Source organism: Cupressus sempervirens, chromosome 7, assembly GCF_028749045.1.
Source record: "Cupressus sempervirens isolate cs-2001-9-10 chromosome 7, ASM2874904v1, whole genome shotgun sequence".
Classification (NCBI taxonomy): Eukaryota; Viridiplantae; Streptophyta; class Pinopsida; order Cupressales; family Cupressaceae; genus Cupressus; species Cupressus sempervirens.
The window spans coordinates 82236775-82253571 of record NC_143124.1 but is presented as its reverse complement, the minus strand read 5'-3'; positions in this window follow the sequence as shown (position 1 = coordinate 82253571).

Sequence of the window (16797 nt, the reverse complement as noted above, 5' to 3'; positions counted from 1 at the left end):
TAATAGGATGAGTATCAATATTCACTATAGCATGAAGAGTTTACTCCAAAAAGAAAGGAGAAGAACCAACCTCACTAATTTATCCAAATAAAAGGAGTCAAGGTACACATGGACATCCAATATGAGATAGAGGATCTTATAATGGACACCCCTTTTATGTGGATGTTTCAGATCATTGGAACTAAACCACAAACAGAAAGAAAAGAAAAAGATCATTCCCCCAGTCCTCACTTCTCTAGTTGAAATACATGTCATCAATTTTCTCAAAGAGACATGTTAAAGTGAAAGAAAAACAAAAAAAGAAAAGCTCAACATATCCCAAGAAATTTTTTTGTTTTAAGTTCATTTTATGTGTTATAGGATTGATGTCAAGTGTCAATGTCCACAACATGAATGAAAGAAATCTCTTCAGTAGGGTGATGACAATAGATAGACACAGTTAGAATAGGTAGTGACTAAAGTCAAAGAGGAATCTTCAATAAGAAGAACCTTAGTAGGAAATTGAGTGATAGTAGATAGACACAATTAGGAAAATCAGTGACTGACGCAAGAAATTATCCATGAGAGGGGTCTCAAAAAGTGACACTAGCGATAGTAGGAAAATGTAGTTAGAACAACTAGTGACTAACACAAGAGATTATCCATGAGAGGAATCTTGAAAAGTGACACTAGTGATAGTAGGAAGAAGCAGTTAGAACAAGTGGTGATTGTTGTGAGAGATTGTCCATGCGAGGAATCTTGAAAAGTGACACTAGCGATAGTAGGAAGATGAGTTAGAAAAAATGGTGACTATCATGAAAGAGACTCCTATGACACTATAGGGTGATGCCCCTGAGTTATGACAAGATTCAATTCATGGATACATGAGAAAAAGTAGAAAACTAAAGTAGGAAAGCAACTGTACAAGAGCCAGAAGATGTACTGCAAGATATAGAACTTGAAACAAGAAGCCCCTATTTACTAGGTTTTCACCTTCTTGGCAGAGATTATTTTTTTGCTACCATGATGTATGTTTGCCAGGTTTTCATCAATGACACTTTTTTTTTTTTCCTCTTTTTTTGTTTTTTTTTGTATTTTTGATTTTTTTGGTATTACCAAGGTGCCTATTGGTAGGTTTTCACCAAAGTAATGATTTTTTTTTAGGACTTTTTGCAATTTTTAGATTATTTTAGGACATTGTGAAAAAAAATTGAAAAACCTTTTTAAGGATTACTAGCTCTCAAGCAGGATCATATCAATTTTTTCTAGTGTCTAGCAAGGTGTAGGATGAGATGTAATAGCAAGTTGGTGAATAAGCTTAGATGGATAGGCAAGGAGTATGAAGCAGTGAATGTTACCCTCAAGGAAAGTCTTTACAAGATTGCCCAAGCTAGGGAAAAAGGATATAGCAATATAAGCTCATGGTGTAGTGAAGGATATCACATAAGATATTGACATGATTTCATGAAATGTAGGTAATCCAAGAGAATGGACCTATAAAGAGTTTGCTAAGAATTGAGATTTCTTATTTCTTTCGTTGATCAAGACCAAAGGGTTAACTAAATAGGATAGAAATTTTTTTTATGGAGCCTGTAAGTAAACGGCTTGAGATGAGGACATTTGAAGGATAAGCAAGATCATGATAGGATGTCATGGATGGAAGAATTATGCATGATTCTTGTTTATTAGGTTTTCATTATGGTACTTATCCAAGGTACCATAAGAAGTGGTTTTCACCATAGGATAGATTTATGTATCTTTACTTTTGCTACCAAGGTGCCACAAGAAGTAGTTTTCACCAAGACACTTTTTCATTGGTTTATTATTATTTTTAGAAAGAGCTCAAGCTTTCTTAAGTTAGATAGCATGCCTATAAGAAAGATAAGTTATGATAAGACAAGGTCATAGGAAGGTATGCTTAAAGATGTTGATATGGTAATGGAAGGGAAATGATATGAAAATGAGAGGTAGATGGAGGATAAGGTTGTTGGTTTTGGAAGATTGAAATGCACAAGGATATTAAGTAGTCATAAGGTTTAGAGGATTCAATGAGCATAGATGAGATATTAGGAAAGAAAAACATTGGCACACACCTTGAAGGGTGATGGAATGATGGGGAAATCATGGATGAAGTAAATTGAGGCTTAGATATATGAGGTAGAAGAGCCATTTTAGAGAAAGGTGGAGTAGAAGGTTTTGAAACCTTTTTAGGAACATGTTGGGAAGAAGATGGAGTGGAAGTGTTTGGAAGCTTGAGTGCCAACTTTGATTTGTTTTCAATATTGAAGTCCTTTAAAAGAGACTTGGGAATCCATAAAACTTTTGATTTTTCATTAGATGCTTTGGAATACATTTCTTCAATAATAGATTTAAGAACCCACACTTTCTTTGGTTGAGCTCTTTGAATAGTGGACCTTTGCAGTCTCTTTTGCGTATTTTCTTTCTTAACATTCACATGTTGATTAGAGGAGACATAGTGAACTTTTGAAGATGGACTCATGCACTTGTGTTTGAGTTGATTATCCAAATTTATTCCAAAGGACTTGGGACTTATGGATGAATGAGGCCAATATGACTAGTTTAGATGGAAAGGTGAATGTGAAGAGTTCAAGTATGTGTATCTTTGTTGATCTTGAGATAGGTTGGGAGGGACATCTAATGAGCTGAGAGTGGAAGTAGGAGATAGAGGAACATAAGGTCCCAATATGGATGGAAGACTTGAAGCTTTTAGCTTAGATGGATAGGGACCAAGGATAGATTTAGAAAATGTGAATGGACAATGAGTAGGGATATCAACATCTTTAGAGTGAGCAACATGAAAAAAGCCATTAATAGATTTATGAGTAATTGTTATAGGAGCAATACCTTTGACAGGAGTATTTAAAGCTTGAGCATAGTTTTGAAGTGAATGTAGCGAAGTAGAACAAGAGGGTGAGGGAAAACTTTTCTCTTCAAAAGGAATTTTAGGTAGCATATGAAAAGTATCCTTCTCTTGGTCTTTAATAATCTCCTTAGGGATGGTGGAAGTAATATCTTGATCTTGCTTAGTAGAGGTGCATGATATGGGAGATGGAGGACTATGTGGCTCTTGAGATGGAGGCATGAGATCTTGGAAGATTTGAAAGAGGTTGAAGGAATCTTGGTCTTGATCGAAACTTGTTTCTTCATTGCTTAAGTAGCCCTCTTGACATGAAACCAATTCCAAGGATGAGGGAGTATCTGAATCTATATTTAAATCTATTTTTGGAGTTTTCATAATAGGCTCTTGAAGTTTAGAAGGAAAATTACTTGAAGTTGAATTCAGAGGCATAACAGGGCATGAAGACATATGATCTATAAAGGTAGTGAAAAGACTTGCAGGCCAATATTTGTTTTCTTGAGTTTCTTTTAAAGGAAATCCTTGAGGGTACACGTAGTCAACAAGGGGAGTACTAAGTTCTTTGTTTACTAAATAAGTGTTGGAAAGATTGGATAATTTAGAAGATGGTTGTATGTTGGAAGAGATAATTGTCACATTTAAACCATTACTAGATGTAGTTTCATGATGTTGATCCTTCTTAAGAGTAGAATCTCTAGTATATGATAGCTTAGATTTTTGAATTATGCCATTATCAAAGAGATCTTGGATCTTTTTTTTCAGCTCCTTACAATGTGAAGTTTTATGTAAGCAGTATCTATGATAGGCACAATAGTTACTCATAAAGGAAACTCATGCCAAAGTCACCTTAGGTAAAACAATGAGTTTTGCTTCAAGAAGTTCTTCCAAGGTTAAATCATAGGATTTTCCCAAAGGTGTGAAATCATGCTTTGATTTAAAATCCCAATGTTTGTTTTCAAAGATACCTTTAGAGTTCTTGGGTGTTGTTGCATTGTTTTCCAAGGATTTGGTTTTAAGATCATAAGAAGTTGATGGATCAATGTCTTTAGAGGAACTAGAATAACTTTTCAAGGAGAGTGTGCTCAATGATGTATCATCTTATTCTTTTAGTCTTTGAATTTGAGCCCTTATTGTTTCAATTTGTATCTTCATACTGGCAATTAGAATCCTTTCTTTCTCACTAAGAATGTTAGAATGAGTGTATTTATTGCTAGCCATTTTGATGTACTATGTTTCAAGTAGTGAAAACCAAGTTTTAGAACATAAGCCCACTTCAGATAGAGGAATAACATAATGTTTATAGCCACAGACAATGATGAAAAGAAAAAGCCCAGACAAGGACCATATAGGAACGTAGCCTGAAAGTGAGATAAGAGTGTTGTGTACTTCGGTATGACTCATCTAAGTAATTACTAGAATAGCCAAGAATTATGACTATCATGACACAAAGTATGAAGAACACAAAAGGATAAAATAAGATAAACAAGTGTGGAGACTAGTTCATGTGTAGATCACAAATTTTCAACTTAAGCAAGAGATCACTATTTTGACACTATTTGCAAACAAAGAAGTGGTAAAATGTCATAGGTAATATACCAAATTTAGAGGATAGATAGCTCTGATAGAATAGTTTGACAGTTTTGAGACAAGATCCCATTCAAAGATTCTCAAAGAACTGCTCAAAAAAGTGTAATGAAGTAGGTGAAGACTTAGAACAACAATTTTGGACTAGGTTTCTCACATGAGGACTTCTATAGGGCCAAGCAAGGATGTGATAGACTAACAAGAAAATAGGGTTATAACATAGAAGGATAGATTTTCAAGATCTCATGCACAGATTTGCACAAAATTGTGTGAGAACTTGGATAGGGCCACTCAAGGATGTGACAGTTTGACAAAAAGATAGAATTTTGGCATAAAAGACACAATTTTTGCAAAATCTCACGCAAAGATTCACAAAGAGTTGTGCAAGGACTTGCACAGAGTTGGGTAAGGAAGTGGTGATAGAAAGTATTTTCACATGAAAATTCACAAAATTGGGCATGACAAAGGGGACTAGACTGATAAGTGAGAGTGAATTTTGAAGAGATTTTTAATGTTTTCAACAATTCTATATAGATTGTTGATTGTTTGATAGATTTTAGATAGATAGCAAGATGGTTTTCAAGTTGTTAACACCATTTTGGTTTTGAACAAGATAGTTGTTTTTCAGAAAAACATAGAAAGCAAGCAGTAGTCACAAACAATCCAACCGAGGACAAAGCAACTTAGAGAGATGGGGAAGTCTTGACTTTTAATTTGTTTTGATAGGTTTGGACAAGTTTAAGACTCAATAATAAACACACTTTATCCCTATAACCAAAAATGGTAGAGGAAGCAAAACCTTTGTCACACAACTTATGTACATGCGTTCACCTCACACAACTATGTCAGTTCACTAGAGTGTGCTCTTGTTTTTGGTGTATTCCAAGGGCTCAATAACATATAGGATTAGGGTTAGGGTTGGGATTAGATTTAAAGTTAGGGTTAGGATTAGCATTAGATTAGGATCTGAGTTAAGGTTTGAGTTTGAGTTCTAGAGCTAGAGTTAGAGTTACGGTTTACCTTAGGGTTAGGGTTAGGGTTAAGAATTAAAATTATAGTTCTAGGGTTAATAATAGGGATATAGTTAAAGTTTGGGTTAAGGCATTACAGTTAGGGTTACAATTATAGTTATATAATAAGGGTCTGAGTTAAAGTTAGAGCTAGTTAGGGTTCAAGCTATTAGGTTAGAGTTAGAGTTATAAAATTAAGATTATAATTAGGGTTATAGAACTAGGGTTATATATAGCTTGTTAGAGTTAGGGTTAGGGGAGGAATTAGGGTTAGGGTCAGGGTTATAGATAGAGTTACGGTTAGGGCTAGGATTAGATTAGGGTTTGAATTAGGGTTTGAGTTAGAGTTAGAGTTAGTTAGGGTTTAGCTTAGGGTTAGGATTAAGAATTAGAATTAGAGTTCTAGGGTTAACAATCTAGGGGTATAGTTAAAGTTTGGGCTAGCAAATTAGGGTTATTATTATGTAATTACAACTTTATAATTAGGGTTCAAGTTAGAGTTAGAGGTAGTTAGGGCTTGAGCTAGACTTAGAGTTAGAATTAAAATTAGAATTAGGATTAGAAAACTACTTGGGTTATATATAGGGTTGTAGGGTTAGGGTTAGACTTTTAAAGTTATTATTTTGTGTTTTCTAATGTTAAATACTATTTTATTTTTTCTAAATTTGTTTCCTAATCTTAAATTAATAATTTAATAATATTTGAGAATAATATTTTTAAAATATTTTCTTATGTTTTTCTAGTATATTCTAATATTCTAGAGTAATTTAAAAAAAAAAATTTCTAATGTTTTTCTAATGTTTTTCTATTATTTTTTCTAATATTTTTCTAATAACACACATATTTTCTAAATTTGTTTCATAATGTTATACTAATATTTTTCTAATATTACTGATTAACATTTTTTAATATTTTGTAATATTCTATAATAATATTTTTTAATATTTTCTAATTTTCTACACTAATATTTTCTTTAAAAAATTCTATTATTTTTCTAATATTTTCTAATGGTTTTTTCTAATAATTTTTTTGTTAGTCTTATTACAATATTTTTCTAATATTCTAGATTGAGATTTTTAAAATATTTTCTAATATTCTAGACTATTATTTTCTTTATATTTTGTAATATTTTTCTAATATTTTCTAATATTCTATAATAATATTTTAAAAATGTTTTCTAATGTTTTCTAATTTTTTCTAGTAAAACTAATATTTTTGTAAATTTGTTTCGTAATGTTATACTAATATCTTTCTAATTTATTCTAGAATAACATTTTTTTAATATTCTCTATTATTTTTCTAATTCTCTAAACTATTTTTAAAAATATTTTCTAATATTTTTGTAATATTAATCTAATTTAACACTATTTTTTTTCTAAATTTGTTTCCTAATGTTAAATTAACGATTTTCTTATATTCTAGACTAATGTTAATAATTTCTAATGTTTTTCTAATAACACAATATTAATATATAATGAACAAATACAAAAAAATTATAATTTTTTTTTTATAGAATTAACTAACATTAATAAGAATTGGTACTATTAAATTAGCATGAAAATATTCTCTAAAGACATAAAAAAAACATTCAAATAATCACATACACACATACCCAAAATAGTGCAATGACCCAAATCAGGAGGAAAATGATGCAAAATAATGCAACTTGCTCAACACTCTGATACATTCACTCCAACATCCAAAACAAATCTACCTCACCATAAAAATGAATAGTGAAAATGCAAAATGAGGGTTTTAAACAAGGAATCATTGTAAAACTATGTTTGTGCGAACATATTTGATATGTTCACATGAACATATTTGATATGTTCACACGAACATATGAGAAATGGAAATTGTATATTTTCCATCATTTCCCGAATTTCTTTGTGCCACTAAAGTGACACCCACTATTGTGGGATCACTCCATTTTAAATTCTCTAGATGTGAACTCTCCTCCTCTATATGATCTCAAACATTTTATCTTAACACTAGATTCATTCTCAACTTTATTCTTAAATATCTTAAACTTATCAAATGCTTCAAACTTCTCTTTAAAAAATGCTACCCACAACATTCTAGTGAAATCATAAAAAAAATCATGAAATACTTTTCACCATAGAATGCTCTTGTTCTTGAGGGACCACTTAGATCTATGTGAAAAATCTCTAGCTTCTCTATAGTTGTAAACTTATTGCTATGAAATGATACTTTCTTCTAGTTATCCAAAATACATTCTTTGTAAACAATATTAGTAGGCTTTGTAATCTTAGGCAAGTCTAACTTCAAATGTGCTACTAACTTTCACAATATTATTAAAGTTTATATGATAGAATCTTTTACGCCATAGCCAACTATTTCCCACTTTAGTAACTAAACATGTCATTTTAGGGGTATTCAGTTGAAATACATTACCTCTTGATCTTGTACCTATTCCAATCAACTTACCATCTCTATCTTTGATAATGTAGGTCTTCTCAGTGAATTACAACTGATAACCTTTGTCCACCAACTGATCAACACTCAACAAGTTATGCTTTAAAGCATCAATAAAATAAACATCATTAGTGTTATTTTTTCCATGAAGAGTAATGGATCCAATTCCTATTATATGGCATGTTGCATTGTTACCAACTCTAACAATATATTGATCACAATTCTTGAATTTAACAAACTTATTCATATCACTAGTCATGTGATGTGAACATCCACTATCAATTATCCAATCAGATTTCTTTTCAACTTGGGAAACTAGAGCTCTTTCTTCTCTAAGCTCTCTATCAAGATCATCATCCTTGATAGTCACAAATCCTAACTCATCATTACTTTCACTTTGACCTTTTTCATCAAATTCTTCATCTTCATTAGCATACAAATAATTTCTAAGTCTTCTAGGTTTAAACTTTCCTTTAAACATTTTCTCTCTTTTAGGACATTTAGATGGATAATGACCAAACTCATTACAAATCTGAAATTTAAAGACATTCTTAAAATTTTTTTCTCTTCTCACAAGAAGGGCTATGCCTTCTTCAATCTTCTTATCTTCATCAGATCTGCTACTACTAAAAAAACTCCATGTGTACTTTGCTACACCCTTAATATTATTGTATATAGGGTTATGAATAGTCAACTTGTGGCTATCTTAATCCTTAAATAAGTCATGTTATCATTATTATATGATAATTTAGGGTCTAGCTAGGTTGGCCTAGGTGTTATGAAGGGTTGTGTGTATTCAACCTAAGCATAATTAGGCATATATAGGAGGTTGTGAGTCTTATTTCATCATCAAATTGTAAAGAGTGTTCTCATTGGAGATATTTGGAGGTTTCCCCCTCATAGTGGCCTATTACTCTTAGCTATTATCAAGTATTTATATAATATTTCATATTATTTCTTCTATTGTGCAAATTATTTCATTACAAGTGGCATTAGAGCATGATCTTCGCACCATAGAGGCAAGCCTTTTTCTCAACATTGGGGCCATTTTGGGAAGAGCATAACCTTCAAATTTTAATTTTTTTTTCAAATAATTTAAAATAATTTTTGAAGAACATATCAAAGAAGATATAGTCCAAAATTTAGAGGAATTGGAGCAGATTTGAGGAAATTATTCCAAAATTACTATTTCTAAACAATTTTTTGAGATCTTCATATCTCTCACATCTTGTCGAACTGGAGTGTAACTTGTCTTGGGTTTTTCAATACATAGTAGAGGAGCCTAAATTCAAAGCTTTGAGAAACTGAAAAACAAAAATAAGCAAGATATTGTAAAATTAGGAAAATTCTCTCTCAACACAACAAATTTGCTATTTTTTTTGGGGATTTTTTCTGAGTAAGGATTTCTTAGCCCAAGTAAGTTACAATAAAAAAGAAATAAATAAGAGAATTTACATTTCATTTGTGTGATTTATTTCAAAAACATTGGTTTCCATCATCATAGGGCCTCCAACAAGAGGCAAAAAGAATTATACCACATCGAGGAAATCCTTTGATCAAGATTGGGAAGCAATAGATGATAGTAAGCCCAATGAGGATCTTAGTAAGTTCAAGGAAGAGGTTAAGAAGGATATGTGTGGCTTATGAGGAGATATATCAGATATACAAAGCATGTTAAGCACCTATATGAATGAAACAAGGAAGGAGTTCTCAAGCAATCAAGGTGAAACCTTCAAGACAACTAACAATGACAAAATTTTTATTAATCCTATGGGATCTAGGAATTTTTTTCCAAAGGTGGATATGCAAAAATTTGATGACAAGGATCCTCTAACATAGATAAATCAAATGGAGATTTTTTTTGAAATACATTAAATCCCATATGAAAAAAATGTTACGATGGCTTCCTTATATCTACAACTAGATCAATTCATTTGTTATTGTTGGCTTTGTACTCATAGGAGGAAAAAGGTTCTCACTGCATCATGGTCAACTTTTATAGAAGAACTCCAAGCACAATATAGCAATATTGTGACAAAAAAATTCTTTAGCCAACTTGCTAAGCTTCAACAAACATGATTAGTTAAGGATTATATTCAATAATTCTAAAATCTATCCTTAAGAGTGGATACAATTACAGAGGAGAAATTGAATGATTTATTCTTAGGTGGTCCCAAGGATCACATTCAACATGAGATATGCATGTTTTGTCTCAATTCAGCAAATGATTCTTTTATATTGGCATGTAGGGTAGAGGAGAAGTTCTTGATTTCTAGAAAGCAGGGGGCTAATGTGACAAGAGACAAAGGATATTCAACACCTTATCTTCCTCAACCTTCTAGGTTGACTCCACAAAAAACTAAGGAGAAAAGAGAAAAAGGGTTGTGTTTCAATTGTGATAGCCAATATAGTCGAGGAAATAAATGTAGTGAAAAGAAATTGTTCTATATTGAAGGTTCAAGTGAGGAAGAAGAGGATGATCCCATATTAGAGGAGGATAGGGAGTCAGGTGAGGAATCCCATGATTCTCAAACAATCATTTCTTGTCATGCACTTTCAGGTTTTAGTGGACCACAAACTCTCAAGGTAGTGGGTTTCTTAAAGAAGCAAAAAGTAATAGTGTTGATCGACTCAAGTAGTACTCATAATTTCATCAACAAAAAGTTGGAAACTCTTCTAAATTGTTTTATATGTGCAACCCCAGAGTTTCAAGTTTTCATTGTAGATGGGGGCAGAATTAGTTGTTTAGGGAAGTTTCATAACATCAAATTATCCATGGGAGATTATCAACTTGATAACCCAATGTATGTGATATCCATGGGTGCAATAGATAGTTTTTGGGAGTACAATGGCTTACTACATTGGGAACAATTGAGATGAACTTCCAAGAACTATTCATGTGATTTCAATCACAAGGAAAGGTAGTGGAGCTAAGGTGATTGAAGGAAAAATCCCCATAGATGGTAATCTCTCATCAAATGTAAAAACTTCTTAAGAAAGGTATGGATGGATTTGTGGCCCAACTATGTTCATTAGAAGTCTCTCAATCTAATGCTCTTATTCATCTAGATTTAAAAGCAATAATTGATCATCACTTAGTGATTCTTGGAGATATTCCTAAAGGGCTTCCTCCTAAGAGGGATTATGACCATGCCATACAACTAGCTCTAGGGGGTCAGTGAGTCAGCCACCAAACATTAGGCCTTATAGGTACCCACACATAAAAAAAAGTGAGATAGAAAAAATTGTTGAGGAAATGCTAGAGGCAAGAATTATCAGGCTAGCCAAAGTGCTTACTCCTCACCTATTGTGCTGGTGCATATGAAGGATGAAACTTGGTGCATGTATCTCGATTATAGAGTTCTCAACAAGTACACCATTAAAGATAAGTTTCCTATTCCAGTAATTTATGCTCTTCTAGATGAATTAATTGGAGCTATGTATTTTACCAAGTTAGATCTTAGATTAGGTTATCACCAAATTTGGATGAGGGGGAAGATATCTGTAAGATAACATTTTGAACTCATGAAGGTCATTATGAATTTTTGGTGATGCCATTTGGTCTTACCAATGCACGATCTACATTCAAATGTTTGATGAATTCCATTTTTAAGAAGTTCTTGAGAAAGTTTGTGTTAGTGTTTTTTGATGATGTATTAATTTATAGCAAGATTTGGGAAGAACATTTGTAACATGTAGATCAAGCATTAAAATTACTTGAAGATCATCAACTCTATGGTAAGTCATCCAAGTGTGTTTTTGGTCTTAAGGAGGTGGAGTATTTGGGACACATAGTTTCACATGATGGAGTAAAGGTAGACCCTAACAAACTTAAGGCTATCATGGAATGGCCTCTTCCAATAACTATTAAGAAGTTGAGGGGTTTCTTGGTATTGATAAGATACTATAGAAGATTTGTGAAGAATCATGGTCATATATTAGCACCCCTTACAACTCTATTGAAGAAGGATTATTTTCATTGGAATGAATCTGCTAATGTATCATTTGAGCAATTGAAGAAGGCTATGTGTACAACTCCAATGCTTACCACTCCATACTTCACCAATGAATTCATTGTGGAATGTGATGCTTCTGGAAATGGGATAGGAGTAGTTCTCATGCAATAAGGTTGACCAATTGCTTTTGAGAGTCATCAATTAAAACGTAAAAATCAACTCAAATCTATTTATGAGAAGGAAACATTAGCAATCCTTCATGTAGTTAAAAAATGGAGGCCTTATTTAATGGGTTGACACTTTAAGGTTAAGATATATCATGATAGCCTAAAATATTTTTTTGAACAAAGGCTATCATCAAAAGAGCAACAAAAAAGGGTCACTAAGATGTTGGGATATGACTTTGAAATTGTATACAAGAAAGGGAAGGAAAATATTGTGGTCAATGCACTTTCCAGGAAGAATGAAAAAGATGAAGCCTTATTGTGTCCCCTTTCAATATTACAAGAAAATTAGGTGGTGGAAGCCAAATAAGAGTGGAAAAATGATGTTGCAATAATTAATCTCATCTAGCAAATAAAAAGTGATCCTAGTAGTTCAGATAAGTCTTTTTAAAGGAGAATATTCATTGGTATAAAGAGCACTTCTATATTTGCAAGAATTTCACTCTTAAACACAAGATTCTCAAAGAACTACATGAGTCCCCAATTAGTGTTCATTTAGGATTTTTGAAGACATATCGTAGGGTCAAGCAAGATTTTTTTTTGGGAAGGGCTAAAAGGTGATGTTCAAAACTTTGTGGCTGAATGTTTGGTTTGTCAAAGAAATAAGGAGGAATAATTAAGACACCAAGTCTCTTGCAACCTTTATCTATTCCTAGCCAACATTGGGAAGAGGTATCCATGGACTTCATCACATGGCTCCCAAATCTAAAGGTCACAATGTCATCATGGTAGTAGTTGACCGCCTCACTAAATATGCACATTTTATTGCATTATCACATCTTTTTACAACAAGTGTAGTAGAAAATATTTTCTTGGAGAATATCCAAAAGCTACATGGTACACCTAAGGTTATTCTTAGTGATCATGATCCTATCTTTACTAGTCACTTTTGGAAAGATTTATTCGCATGTTTGGGTACTCAATTGGCTGATAGTTCTTCATACAATCTGCAATCAGATGGAAAAAATGAGGTGGCTAATAAATGTTTGGAAGGATATCTATGTTGTTTCACTTTAGAAAAAAAATCTCAATGGGTAGATTGGCTACCTCTTGAAAAATGGTGGTACAATACTTCTTTTCATAGCTCATCAAAATTGTCTCCATTTTTCACACTTTATCGATATCATCCTCCTTCTATCACATCATCATTAAAGGTGTCACTGAGAGTTCAAGTAGTACAGGATCACTTGCTTCATCAACAATAGGTACTTTCAAGAGTCAAGGAGAATTTAGCTATGGCACAAAATTGAATGAAACAACAAGAAAACCAACATCATAGTGAAAGAAATTTTGAAGTTGGGGATTAGGTCTTCTTGAGATTGTAGCCTTATAAACAAATCTCAATGAAGCAACAAAAAAGGAATAATAGGTTATCTCCAAGATATTATGGACCATATCAAATCATGCAAAAGATTGGTAGTGTTGCCTACAAGCTTGAGTTGCGACCAGCAACAAAGATACATCTATCTTTTTCAAGTTTCTTGTTTGAAGAAGGTAATTGGGTAGAATATTCCTACTCAAATAGTACTACCAGAAATTGATGAAGAAGGAAGAATAATTTTGGAACTGGAGTGCATTCTTCAAACATGCACGAAGAAGCTGGGGAACAAAACCCTGAATCAGTATCTCATCCAATGGAAGAATTAATAAGTTGAAGAGGCCACATGGGAGGATGAAGAGTTCATTCAAAAGAATCCACACTTGGTTAGCATTGAGGACAATGATTCTTTTAGGAGAGGGGGCTATGCCCTTAATATTATTGTATATAGGGATATGAATAGTCAACATGTGGCTATCTTAATCCTTAATTAAGTCATGTTATCATTATTATATGATAATTTAGGTAGGTAGGTCAGCCTAGGTGTTATGAAGGGTTGTGTATATTCAACCTAAACATAATTAGGTATATATAGGAGGTTGTGATTGTCATTTCATCATCAGATTGTGAAGTGTGTTCTCATTGGAGGTATTTGGAAGTTTCCCCCTCAAAGTGACCTATTACTCTAAGCTATTATCAAGTATTTATATAATATTTCTATTGATCTCAAATTGGTTTTGACAAGTGAGTGTTAACACACTAAAATCATTTACTTAGTTCATGTCAAACTAGTAATACATGTGAAGGACAACATGTAAATATTAGACCATGCTAAGTTACAATTAGTACCAAATCACTCATGTGCTGAGTCACTCAAGTGTTGAGTAGATAGACCATACCAAGTGATTCAAGTGTCGAGTGAATAGTAGATGTTGAGTAGTTTAGGTGTTTAGTCAAAATAGTGTATGTTGAGCATAAGTAACTACATATGCTAAGTAACATAGATTGGACATATTTGTTTGTTATGGCACAAAAAACTATGTTAACCTTTTTTTAGATGACCTAAGGATAGTTTTGATTCTTTAGAGATAAGGATGAATCTATATGTAGATTCTCTATGAAAATTACATGTAGCCAATCCAAAAATGGGAATGTTTAAGTGGCAAACTAGATGAATCTTAGCCATAGATTCATACCTAACCCTAAGCTAGCTCAGTCTTCTTAAGGAGGACAAAGCCCTATATCTTTTAAAGTTGAGAGCATTGCAAAGCGGAGAATGATCAAATTGGAGGAGTGAAAAAGATAGTTTTTAGAGCATTCAAGGTGACTTAGTAGTAAGAGTGAGTTGTAGAATTAGTTATGTAAAGAAAAAAGGATAGAGGATAGAACATTGATACATTAGATCGTGAAGGATTAATTAGAGATTGGATACAAGTGATCTATTATCAAGAAAGAAAAGTGCCAATTGCAAAATCTATGTAGAGACATTTTGACAAGTGACTTCAATTAAATATCCTAGGAAAATTAGTCATAACAAGCTTTACCAAATCCTCCAATAGGGTAGCATTCAAAGTGAATGACCTAAAGTCCTTTAACGAGGCACACTTCTAACAGGGTGTTGAAATTCTCATGTGAGGTGGGACTTAACAATCTGTGTAAGCCTTTAACAGGGCATGCCTTTCATAGGGTAGATCATGATTCATGGTCAAACCATTATAACTTAATTGGCTACACTTTATTGCTGCAATAGTGAAGATTTGTGGTTTTCATCGCCACCCTCATTTTACCTTCTCATTTGGAGGGTTTTTGGGTAACCATATCTAGTGTTATGTGTGTTTGATTACTTATATATTTTAGATGCATTTACTTTACATGTTATTTCAGTTTATGCATTGAATGCAACTAATCAATAGTGAAATTTTTATGGGTCGAAGTTTAAACTCCTAAATCACACCCCCTCTTAGATGTTTACTCTTTTCCCACTTGTAATTCCAACAATTGGTATCAGAGCCAAGTTCTCTGAAAGAGAAAGTTTTTAGCTTAGAGGAAAGATCTTGAAATGGATGTCTACAAATTGGAAAAGACTATTGAGAACTAGGAGATTGAAATAAATCTTATAGTACATCAACTGAATGAAGCCAAAGATTCTTTAAAGAGTTCCTTGAAGACAAGGAAATAAATTTCCATTATAGAGAATGACACACTATACAAAGACATAGTCACCACCAAGCTATTTGTAGATAGTAACTCTAGTGAATTTGATGTAGAAGTTGAAGATCTAATGGAGAAGAATAGAATCCAAGTTGAAGAAATTAGAAATCTCAAGTTGGAGCATGAATAACAAGCTATACTACTATGTGAGGTGACTAAACAAAAGAAGAAAACCATGGAAGATAAGGCCATGATTGAAGAACACAAAACAATTCTAGAAAATAGACTAGAAGAGAAGTCAACAAAGCTAACCAAGATCTCAAACATGTGATTGGATACCTTGAGCCAAATGATGAATGCTCATCATGAGTTGAATGTCAAGGACATTGAGATAACTACATTGAAGTTTCAGAATGAACAACTATAGAATGACCTGAAAAGAGAAAAGGAATTTGCTAAAAGTTTCAACAAGCCAAATTAAGCCATCAAATACTTTGAGCAATTACTGAGATCCCCTAGATCTAACAAAAATACATTAGGATTGGGCTACATAATCACTGAAGAAATAGAATCATCCAAAGTTGCTAAAGAAGGGAACATCAAAGGTAAGAACTCCAAACCTACTTGTCACTTTTGTGGTAAGAAAGGACATATTACTAATGTGTGCAGGAGCAAGAATACAAATAAGAATGTCAAGCCTAAAAGCATGGTTCATTGTCATAAGTGTAATAAACAAGGTCATCAGGCACGTGAATGTAGAACCAGGACCCTGCATAAATAAACATTTGAAGGATATTGCTATAATTGCCAGAAGTATGGACATAGAGCCTTTGAATAGAGATCCAAGTCCATGTGGTCATCAAAAAAGCTAGCAAAGGTAAGAAGCTATGAAAACTCTTATAATTGGGATTACAATACAAGATATAGCTACCACTATTGTCAAGAATATGGACATATTCTTGATAATTGTATTAGGATTCACTTTAGTGGTAACTATAAAAGGTGGTTGAGTCAAATGAAATGCATTAGTTATTTGAAGACTGGTCATATTAGTAAGCATTGTCCAACTAGGTCAAAGGAACCAAGTTGTGAATTTGATAAAGGAAAAGGCAAGGTAGATGTTGAACACATAAAAAATGAGATAAATATGACATGGAAGAAGAAAGATGGTTGCAACACATCAAATGGAGAAGGGAACACATCACCCAATGGGTCAAGTGATCACACCTCGTCAAATTGAACAATCAAGAGGTATGTGGGA